We start from the raw sequence: 10,934 nt of genomic DNA, 5'->3' as shown, positions 1-10,934 counted from the left end.
GGCCACTCCCCGCCTCCTATGGGAGGAGCACCGCCCTTCCCTCTTTCCCAGAGCTGCCTCTCCAGAGAGGCTCCTGCCTCCCTCGCCCTCAGTGACCTCATGTCAGAACAAGCATTGCACGGCCATGGGCCTGCTGGTAGAGTGGACAGGACTCCATGGGCCCCACCAGTTCACTTAGAGGAGCCTCGGCTCTACACTTGGTGCCAGGTGAGGGCCCAGGAGCATTTCTCCACATCCTGTCAGCCACAGGGACAGCCAGAGAAGGCCAATCCACCTTGATGGGTTCTGATGGCCTTGCACACAGCCTGTGCTCCACACAGCTCTTCTCACACAGCTAAGGTCCCTCGCTGACTAGTGAGGTCGGCGCATGCAGGGTGATGTGTGAGGACACACAGCCTGGATTGAGCAGAGGTCAAGGGAGGGAGGGGAAGGGAGGCCTTTTGGAGCAGGGGGCCATGGAACCAGCCCAAGGAGCTGCCTGTGAGTAGTGGACAGGGAACACCTCTGTCTGCTCCCTCCCTTTGGTGGCTTGAATTTGCTACAAGCTTAAATGGTACTTGTAGGCAAAAAGCAAACTTAAGGAAAAGTCAAAGAAAGGAGGGAAATGAATCTGTTCTTGCCTAACTCCAACTGTTTAGGCCTCTAGCTCTTGGAAAAATGTGATATTCCTGTGGAAACTCCAGAGATGAACGACATGCCCAAGAGGGTCAGTAAGGAGCAGAAAGGAATGGCCAGTGAGCCACAGTCTGCCAGGCATTTGGCCTGGTGTGAGCCACAGCCTGTGACAGCCTAGCACCCACGGGGCCTGAAGTGCTTGGCCCAAGGAAGCCCTGAACATGGCCTCCATGCTGCAGAGGGAGGAGGTCCAAGCCATCAGGGGAGAGTCAGGGAACCTTTCCTATCTTTGGGCACACCCACAGTTGGCTGCACAATGGTATGAACACTGTGTGGAGGGTCAGTGAGGGCTGGCCACATTGGACAGCAGCTGCCAGTGGAGAGTCCTTGTCAGCCTGCCAGGTCCCCACCCTGCTGAGCCCAGGGTTCATGTCCCTGCCCCCACACCCAGGTTCTCTGAGCCAAGGCTCCAGTGAAGAGCAGGTAGGCACCAGCTTCCCTCAGATCAGGCCTCGAGACCAGGGAAGGGATGAGGGGCTCAGGAGCTAGGCAGTCACCAAGAGGAGGGTCTCCAGAGTGGGGCTCCATGGGACCCATGGCTGGGGCGGTCTGGAGCCTGGATCCCAGCTCTGCTCTTCCACAAGGTGTTGACTCTCAATCTTGGTGTGCTTGGCTAGGAAAGGGGTGCCAGGGGGGCTGTGCTGTGGATCAGTGGCACCCAAGATGCCCACCAGTGCTGGTGTGCAGAGAGGTCACCGCAGTGCTGGTCTCCCCCTGGTTCAGCAGGTCCCTGTCGTGACTCAGAGTGAGGAACCAAAGCCAGATGTCACTGTGTGATAGGGGACCCAAAGTGGGAGGGGCCTGAGAGGGCCCCCAGGGGCTTTCATTAGCAGAGAGACTTGCACCCAGCCCACTTCCTGCGCCAGGACAACACCACACCCTCGCTATCTTTTTGGTGTCAAAACGAGCTTCATTAAGGAATATTGTGATGTGCTGATGTGACACAGGGAGAGTGGCCTCCAGGCCCATCGGGCACTAAGGTGGCTTTAGCATTGCACCCCAGATGCCCTAACAGACCTGCCGAGAGCGCGGGTCTTCCTTGCCACGTTGGGATGTGCAACTGGGGAGTCCAGTGGACTCCAGCACCGCCTGTCGGTGCTCCTGTAGCTGGCCTCGCGGCCTGAGTGTGCCTCTGTGTCAGTCTACACCTGACCGCTGCTGCGGAGCCAGGCCAGACGTGGGTTTCTGTTCACCACGTGGCCTTTCCCCATGGAGCAGCAGTCGCAAGGGTGAATTTGGGGGTTTCCCAGGAAGGTGCTGGGCCACCTCCCTTCAGCCCAGAGCTAAAGCTTGCAGGAACTCTCTGGAAGACCCTTGGCACCATGACCTTTCCCTCTGGGTAGTCCCTGGGCTTCCTGGAGGAGGCAACATCCCTGCCCTCTCCTGGGATAGAGAGCAGGGCCATTGCCACCCACAGCCACCAGCTAGCTCAGCTTGCATGGGAGAAAGATTGGGTGCCCTCCTCACCTCTGGCCACCAGCCCCAAGTCCTCAGAGCAAGTGCCATTGCTGCCACATATGGGTCCCTGGAGGACCACAACAGCTCCTCCACCTTTTTTTGTAAATGAGGAAGCCAGCCAGGCTCTGGAAAGGAGATCTACTGACCCCCAAGGGTGCAGGTGGCTGGAGGCACCAGGCAGGCGACTCCTAGAACAAGCCTGGCTAAAGGGAGCTGCAGCACAGATGGGGGTGTTTCAGGTGGCATCTGTGTGTTGGCCACTGACTTTGTTCCAGCAAGACCAAGCCAGATGACCTGGCTGGGAAAGGGCAGTACAGGACCGACATTGGGCCATGTGATGCCTGCACTGCTTCAGTTCCACCCCACCTTGGGGCATCTTCCTAAGCACCTGTAGTAGGAGCACAGAGATTCGGTGGCTTAGCTTTCTGAGCATCAGAACCACCAGGAGGACTGGATTAAAACACAACATGGGCCACCCAGGTACCTGTGATCTACCAGGACCTCAGGAGCCCATGGTTGGCTGCTGGCGTAGGCCTGCACTGAAAGCCCTCCTACTCTACTGTTGGCAACGTTCAGTTCCAGTCATGAGAACAAGTTAAAGATGTGTGAGGCCTTTGTCTGCCTAGCACTAGAGGGCAGGAAAATGAGTTAGTTGGGGAGACCAATGCTCCTCAACAGGAGTATGTGTGGCTTTTGCTTGGGAAGACAGGAAAATACACATGCTGACCCAGGAGGTTACCTTGAACAGGTGTGAGAAGCAGAGTGGCAGACACCATGACTAAAATTCACAGGATGGGGCAGGACCGAAAGATCCCTCAATTGGGACCTTCAAATCCTGACCAGGGATGAGTAACCTATTCTGAGCTACAAGACAGAATTGGATCTCCTGCTGTCCCTTGGACCCTGCTGTCCTGAGGTCTCCTGCTGTCCTGAGGTCTCCTGCTGGCCTGGGATCTCCTGCTGTCCTGAGGTCTCCTGCTGTCCTGGGGTCTCCTGCTGTCCTGGGGTCTCCTGCTGTCCTGGGGTCTCCTGCTGCCCTGGGGTCTCCTGCTGTCCTGAGGTCTCCTGCTGTCCTGGGGTCTCCTGCTGTCCTGGGGTCTCCTGCTGTCCTGAGGTCTCCTGCTGTCCTGGGGTCTCCTGCTGTCCTGAGGTCTCCTGCTGTCCTGGGGTCTCCTGCTGTCCTGGGGTCTCCTGCTGTCCTGAGGTCTCCTGCTGTCCTGGGGTCTCCTGCTGTCCTGAGGTCTCCTGCTGTCCTGGGGTCTCCTGCTGTCCTGGGGTCTCCTGCTGCCCTGGGGTCTCCTGCTGTCCTGGGATCTCCTGCTGTCCTGCGGTCTCCTGCTGTCCTGAGGTCTCCTGCTGTCCTGGGGTCTCCGGCTGTCCTGAGGTATCCTGCTGTCCTGAGGTATCCTGATGTCCTGAGGTCTCCTGCTGTCCTGGGATCTCCTGCTGTCCTGATGTCTCCTGCTGTCCTGTGGCCTCCTGCTGTCCTGGGATCTCCTGCTGTCCTGATGTCTCCTGCTGTCCTGTGGCCTCCTGCTGTCCTGGGGTCTCCTGCTGTCCTGGGGTCTCCTGCTGTCCTGAGGTCTCCTGCTGTCCTGGGGTCTCCTGCTGTCCTGGGGTCTCCTGCTGTCCTGAGGTCTCCTGCTGTCCTGAGGTCTCCTGCTGTCCTGTGGTCTCCTGATGTCCTGGGGTCTCCTGCTGTCCTGGGATCTCCTGCTGTCCTGGGATCTCCTGCTGTCCTGAGGTCTCCTGCTATCCTGGGATCTCCTGCTGTCCTGGGGTCTCCTGCTGTCCTGGGGTCTCCTGCTGTCCTGAGGTCTCCTGCTGTCCTGTGGTCTCCTGATGTCCTGGGGTCTCCTGCTGTCCTGGGATCTCCTGCTGTCCTGGGATCTCCTGCTGTCCTGAGGTCTCCTGCTATCCTGGGATCTCCTGCTGTCCTGGGGTCTCCTGCTGTCCTGAGGTCTCCTGCTGTCCTGAGATCTCTTGCTGTCCTGAGGTCTCCTGCTATCCTGGGATCTCCTGCTGTCCTGGGGTCTCCTGCTGTCCTGGGATCTCCTGCTGTCCTGGGATCTCCTGCTGTCCTGAGGTCTCCTGCTATCCTGGGATCTCCTGCTGTCCTGGGGTCTCCTGCTGTCCTGAGGTCTCCTGCTGTCCTGAGATCTCTTGCTGTCCTGAGGTCTCCTGCTGTCCTGGGATCTCCTGCTGTCCTGCGGTCTCCTGCTGTCCTGAGGTCTCCTGCTATCCTGGGATCTCCTGCTGTCCTGAGGTCTCCTGCTGTCCTGGGGTCTCCTGCTGTCCTGAGGTCTCCTGCTGTCCTGGGGTCTCCGGCTGTCCTGAGGTCTCCTGCTGTCCTGGGGTCTCCGGCTGTCCTGAGGTATCCTGATGTCCTGAGGTATCCTGATGTCCTGAGGTCTCCTACTGTCCTGAGGTATCCTGATGTCCTGAGGTCTCCTGCTGTCCTGGGATCTCCTGCTGTCCTGGGGTCTCCTGCTGTCCTGGGGTCTCCTGCTGTCCTGGGATCTCCTGCTGTCCTGGGATCTCCTGCTGTCCTGAGGTCTCCTGCTGTCCTGAGGTCTCCTGCTGTCCTGGGGTCTCCTGCTGTCCTGAGGTCTCCTGCTATCCTGGGATCTCCTGCTGTCCTGAGGTCTCCTGCTGTCCTGGGATCTCCTGCTGTCCTGAGGTCTCCTGCTATCCTGGGATCTCCTGCTATCCTGGGGTCTCCTGCTGTCCTGGGATCTCCTGCTGTCCTGGGATCTCCTGCTGTCCTGGGGTCTTCTGCTGTCCTGGGATCTCCTGCTGTCCTGAGGTATCCTGATGTCCTGAGGTCTCCTGCTGTCCTGGGATCTCCTGCTATCCTGGGGTCTCCTGCTGTCCTGGGATCTCCTGCTGTCCTGGGATCTCCTGCTGTCCTGGGGTCTTCTGCTGTCCTGGGATCTCCTGCTGTCCTGGGATCTCCTGCTGTTTTGGGATCTCCTGCTGTCCTGGGATCTCCTGCTGTCCTGGGGTCTCCTGCTGTCCTGGGATCTCCTGCTGTCCTGGGATCTCCTGCTGTCCTGGGGTCTCTGGCTGTCCTGAGGTCTCCTGCTGTCCTCGGGTCTCCTGCTGTCCTGGGGTCTCCTGCTGTCCTGGGATCTCCTGCTGTCCTGGGGTCTCCTGCTGTCCTGGGGTCTCCTGCTGTCCTGGGGTCTCCTGCTGTCCTGAGGTCTCCTGCTGTCCTGAGGTCTCCTGCTGTCCTGTGGTCTCCTGATGTCCTGGGGTCTCCTGCTGTCCTGGGGTCTCCTGCTGTCCTGAGGTCTCCTGCTGTCCTGGGGTCTCCTGCTGTCCTGGGGTCTCCTGCTGTCCTGAGGTCTCCTGCTGTCCTGAGGTCTCCTGCTGTCCTGTGGTCTCCTGATGTCCTGGGGTCTCCTGCTGTCCTGGGGTCTCCTGCTGTCCTGAGGTCTCCTGCTGTCCTGTGGCCTCCTGCTGTCCTGGGGTCTCCTGCTGTCCTGGGGTCTCCTGCTGTCCTGAGGTCTCCTGCTGTCCTGGGGTCTCCTGCTGTCCTGGGGTCTCCTGCTGTCCTGAGGTCTCCTGCTGTCCTGAGGTCTCCTGCTGTCCTGTGGTCTCCTGATGTCCTGGGGTCTCCTGCTGTCCTGGGATCTCCTGCTGTCCTGGGATCTCCTGCTGTCCTGGGGTCTCCTGCTGTCCTGAGGTCTCCTGCTATCCTGGGATCTCCTGCTGTCCTGGGGTCTCCTGCTGTCCTGAGGTCTCCTGCTGTCCTGGGGTCTCCTGCTGTCCTGGGGTCTCCTGCTGTCCTGAGGTCTCCTGCTGTCCTGGGATCTCCTGCTGTCCTGAGGTCTCCTGCTGTCCTGGGGTCTCCTGCTGTCCTGGGATCTCCTGCTGTCCTGGGGTCTCCTGCTGTCCTGGGATCTCCTGCTGTCCTGGGGTCTCCTGCTGTCCCGTGGACCCTGCTGTCCTGAGGTCTCCTGCTATCCTGGGATCTCCTGCTGTCCTGGGGTCTCCTGCTGTCCTGGGATCTCCTGCTGTCCTGGGGTCTCCTGCTGTCCTGGGGTCTCCTGCTGTCCTGGGATCTCCTGCTGTCCTGGGGTCTCCTGCTGTCCTGAGGTCTCCTGCTGTCCTGGGGTCTCCTGCTGTCCTGGGATCTCCTACTGTCCTGGGGTCTCCTGCTGTCCTGGGGTCTCCTGCTATCCTGGGGTCTCCTGCTGTCCTGAGGTCTCCTGCTGTCCTGGGATCTCCTGCTATCCTGGGATCTCCTACTGTCCTGAGGTCTCCTGCTGTCCTGAGGTCTCCTGCTGTCCTGGGATCTCCTACTGTCCTGGGATCTCCTACTGTCCTGAGGTCTCCTGCTGTCCTGGGATCTCCTACTGTCCTGAGGTCTCCTACTGTCCTGGGGTCTCCTGCTGTCCTGAGGTCTCCTGCTGTCCTGGGATCTCCTGCTGTCCTGAGGTCTCCTGCTGTCCTGGGATCTCCTGCTGTCCTGCGGTCTCCTGCTGTCCTGAGGTCTCCTGCTGTCCTGGGGTCTCCTGCTGTCCTGGGATCTCCTGCTGTCCTGGGGTCTCCTGCTGTCCTGGGGTCTCCTGCTGTCCTGGGATCTCCTGCTGTCCTGGGATCTCCTGCTGTTTTGGGATCTCCTGCTGTCCTGCGGTCTCCTGCTGTCCTGAGGTCTCCTGCTGTCCTGGGGTCTCCGGCTGTCCTGATGTCTCCTGCTGTCCTGAGGTCTCCTGCTGTCCTGGGGTCTCCTGCTGTCCTGGGGTCTCCTGCTATCCTGGGATCTCCTGCTGTCCTGGGGTCTCCTGCTGTCCTGGGGTCTCCTGCTGTCCTGGGATCTCCTGCTGTCCTGGGATCTCCTGCTGTCCTGAGGTCTCCTGCTATCCTGGGATCTCCTGCTGTCCTGAGGTCTCCTGCTATCCTGGGATCTCCTGCTGTCCTGGGGTCTCCTGCTGTCCTGGGGTCTCCTGCTGTCCTGAGGTCTCCTGCTGTCCTGGGGTCTCCTGCTGTCCTGAGGTCTCCTGCTGTCCTGGGATCTCCTGCTGTCCTGGGATCTCCTGCTGTCCTGGGATCTCCTGCTGTCCTGGGATCTCATGCTGTCCTGAGGTCTCCTGCTGTCCTGGGATCTCCTGCTGTCCTGAGGTCTCCTGCTATCCTGGGATCTCCTGCTGTCCTGGGGTCTCCTGCTGTCCTGGGATCTCCTGCTGTTTTGGGATCTCCTGCTGTCCTGGGATCTCCTGCTGTCCTGGGGTCTCCTGCTGTCCTGGGATCTCCTGCTGTCCTGGGATCTCCTGCTGTCCTGGGGTCTCCTGCTGTCCTGAGGTCTCCTGCTGTCCTGAGGTCTCCTGCTGTCCTGAGGTCTCCTGCTGTCCTGGGATCTCCTGCTGTCCTGGGGTCTCCTGCTGTCCTGGGGTCTCCTGCTGTCCTGAGGTCTCCTGCTGTCCTGGGGTCTCCTGCTGTCCTGAGGTCTCCTGCTGTCCTGGGATCTCCTGCTATCCTGGGATCTCCTGCTGTCCTGGGATCTCCTGCTGTCCTGGGATCTCATGCTGTCCTGAGGTCTCCTGCTGTCCTGGGATCTCCTGCTGTCCTGAGGTCTCCTGCTATCCTGGGATCTCCTGCTGTCCTGGGGTCTCCTGCTGTCCTGGGATCTCCTGCTGTTTTGGGATCTCCTGCTGTCCTGGGATCTCCTGCTGTCCTGGGGTCTCCTGCTGTCCTGGGATCTCCTGCTGTCCTGGGATCTCCTGCTGTCCTGGGGTCTCTGGCTGTCCTGAGGTCTCCTGCTGTCCTCGGGTCTCCTGCTGTCCTGGGGTCTCCTGCTGTCCTGGGGTCTCCTGCTGTCCTGAGGTCTCCTGCTGTCCTGAGGTCTCCTGCTGTCCTGAGGTCTCCTGCTGTCCTGAGGTCTCCTGCTGTCCTGGGGTCTCCTGCTGTCCTGAGGTCTCCTGCTGTCCTGAGGTCTCCTGCTGTCCTGGGATCTTCTGCTGTCCTGAGATCTCCTGCTGTCTTGGGATCTCCTGCTGTCCTGGGGTCTCCTGCTGTCCTGGGGTCTCCTGCTGTCCCGTGGACCCTGCTGTCCTGAGGTCTCCTGCTGTCCTGAGGTCTCCTGCTGTCCTGAGGTCTCCTGCTGTCCTGGGGTCTCCTGCTGTCCTGGGGTCTCCTGCTGTCCTGAGGTCTCCTGCTGTCCTGGGATCTCCTGCTGTCCTGGGATCTCCTGCTGTCCTGCGGTCTCCTGCTGTCCTGAGGTCTCCTAATGTCCTGAGGTCTCCTAATGTCCTGGGATCTCCTGCTGACCTGGGGTCTCCTGCTGTCCTGGGGTCTCCTAATGTCCTGAGGTCTCCTGCTGTCCTGGGATCTCCTGCTGACCTGGGGTCTCCTGCTGTCCTGGGGTCTCCTAATGTCCTGGGGTCTCCTGCTGTCCCGGGGTCTCCTGCTGTCCTGAGGTCTGCTTCTGTCCTGAGGTCTCCTAATGTCTTGGGTCTCCCATCCTGAGATCTCCTGCTGTCCTGGGGTCTCCTGCTGTCCTGAGATCTCCTGCTGTCCTGAGGTCTCCTGCTGTCCTGGGGTCTCCTACTGTCCTGAGGTCTCCTGCTGTCCTGAGGTCTATTTCTGTCCTGAGGTCTCCTGCTGTCCTGAGGTCTCCTAATGTCTTGGGGTCTCCCATCCTGGGGTCTCCTGCTGTCCTGGGGTCTCCTGCTGTCCTAGGGTCTCCTGCTGTCCTGAGGTCTCCTGCTGTCCTGGGGTCTCCTGCTGTCCTGAGGTCTCCTGCTGTCCTGTGGTCTCCTGCTGTCCTGAGGTCTCCTGCTGTCCTGAGGTCTCCTGCTGTCCTGTGGTCTCCTGCTGTCCTGGGGTCTCCTGCTGTCCTAGGGTCTCCTGCTGTCCTGGGGTCTCCTGCTGTCCTAGGGTCTCCTGCTGTCCTGTGGTCTCCCGCTGTCCTGGGGTCTCCTGCTGTCCTAGGGTCTCCTGCTGTCCTGAGGTCTCCTGCTGTCCTGGGGTCTCCTGCTGTCCTAGGGTCTCCTGCTGTCCTGAGGTCTCCTGCTGTCCTGGGGTCTCCTGATGTCCTGGGGTCTCCTGCTGTCCTGAGGTCTACTTCTGTTCTGAGGTCTACTTCTGTCCTGGGGTCTCCTGCTGTCCTTAGGTCTATTTCTGTCCTGAGGTCTCCTGGTGTCCTGAGGTCTCCTAATGTCTTGGGGTCTTCCATTTTGGGGTCTCCTTCTGTCCTGGGGTCTCCTGCTGTCCTGAGGTCTCCTGCTGTCCTGAGATCTCCTGCTGTCCTGAGGTCTCCTGGTGTCCTGAGGTCTCCTAATGTCTTGGGGTCTCCCATCCTGGGGTCTCCTCCTGTCTTCTGGTCTCCTGCTGTCCTGAGGTCTACTTCTGTCCTGATAATCTGCTTCTTTCTTAAGAGTCTCTGGCCTCACTATATTGTCCATGAAAAAGGAATTAGGTAATGACACAGACAATTCTCAAGCCGTCAGTGAAAAAACACAGGGATAAACTATGCACTTGTTTCCCAGGTAGCTTTTGAAACAGTTGCATTCATGTCCTCTGGACACTGGAGCTTGAAACCCTCAGGTCTAGAACCCCTCACATGCTATCCCTCAAGACCAGTGATCTGTCACCAGAGGTTGACACAGGATCTGGCTCTTCCCAAACTCCCTCAGCTGCCTCCTGCATAAGCAGGGATTCCTTCTCCTGCCCCATCCCAGGTGTGGAGTCAAGTGACCAGCTCCAGTCTTGGTGGCCACCCTCCTCACTGCCTCTGAGGCATCCTTAGATCTGCACACTGTCCAACTCACAGCCAGGTGAGCATTCCTCATCCACTGAGGGAGTAGTGCAGGCAGCACTCAGGACCCTCAAGACAAGGTCTGGAGTGGTAAAGAAGAGGAGTCTGACCCAGAAATGGCCCACAGTTCTCAAACTAGCTCTCACGCTGGAGCTTTCACGTGAAAAAGTGGGGTGGGGGTGTATTCTGCTCCAACAGCTGAAGACCCCACACAGGCCCTGGCCTGTCAGAGCCATCAAGACTGACACAGAGCAGAGGCCAAGCAGGGGCAGCTGCTTGAAAAGTGTCTGAGCAGCGGGAGAACTGTCTCAAGAGGTAGTGAACCAGTACCCTGCAGGACAGTGGAGAGACCAGAGGATGTTCTTCAACCCTGGCCCAGATGCACCTCCTGGATTCCTGCAGGAGCCCTGGGGACCCCACCCCCACAAAGATGCATACCCCATCTTGGCTGGAATCTCCTGGTATCCAGGGACTCAGGGGACTCTGGCCTCTTGGGCCAGGAGTTCCATGTTGCCAGGACCCTGACCACATTGGGGGAGTTTGCCCCTTCCTGACAGGCAGCTCTCAGCCTTCTGGTCCTGGTGTTCTGGACACGCCTCAGAGTGGAGACTCTCTGGAGAGTCAGCCCTGTGTGGTTGGAGCAGCACTTGCCATTCAACCCTGGAGAGCACGAGGCCCCAGTTCATCTAGGTGAGGAGGAACGAGTGTGGTCAGGGCGCCATGGACTGGGCTGAGACCCCTGGCATTCCGTCCTATTGTCAGTATAGCTTCCACCTCTCATTGCCTTGGATGCTTCTGAAACACAGCCAGGGAGAGGCACCAGCGCCTCATCCCAGAACCGTCCTGCTAGCATAGTCCAAGGATGCAGATGCGTGCTGTGGCACTCAGTCCCGGTAGCAGTCCCTGCTGCCCTCCCATCCGCTCATTCCCTGTGTGCACTGGTACCTTGCCCAGGAGCTTGTGGCCAGGCCTGCCATGCTCTCACATTCAAACACACCCTCTCTGCACCTGAGCCCAGGGACCTTCTCAAAGTCCTGAG

Source organism: Spermophilus citellus (assembly GCF_964194105.1).
Source record: "Spermophilus citellus genome assembly, chromosome: 5".
NCBI lineage: Eukaryota > Metazoa > Chordata > Mammalia > Rodentia > Sciuridae > Spermophilus > Spermophilus citellus.
Note: the sequence above shows the minus strand (reverse complement) of the source record.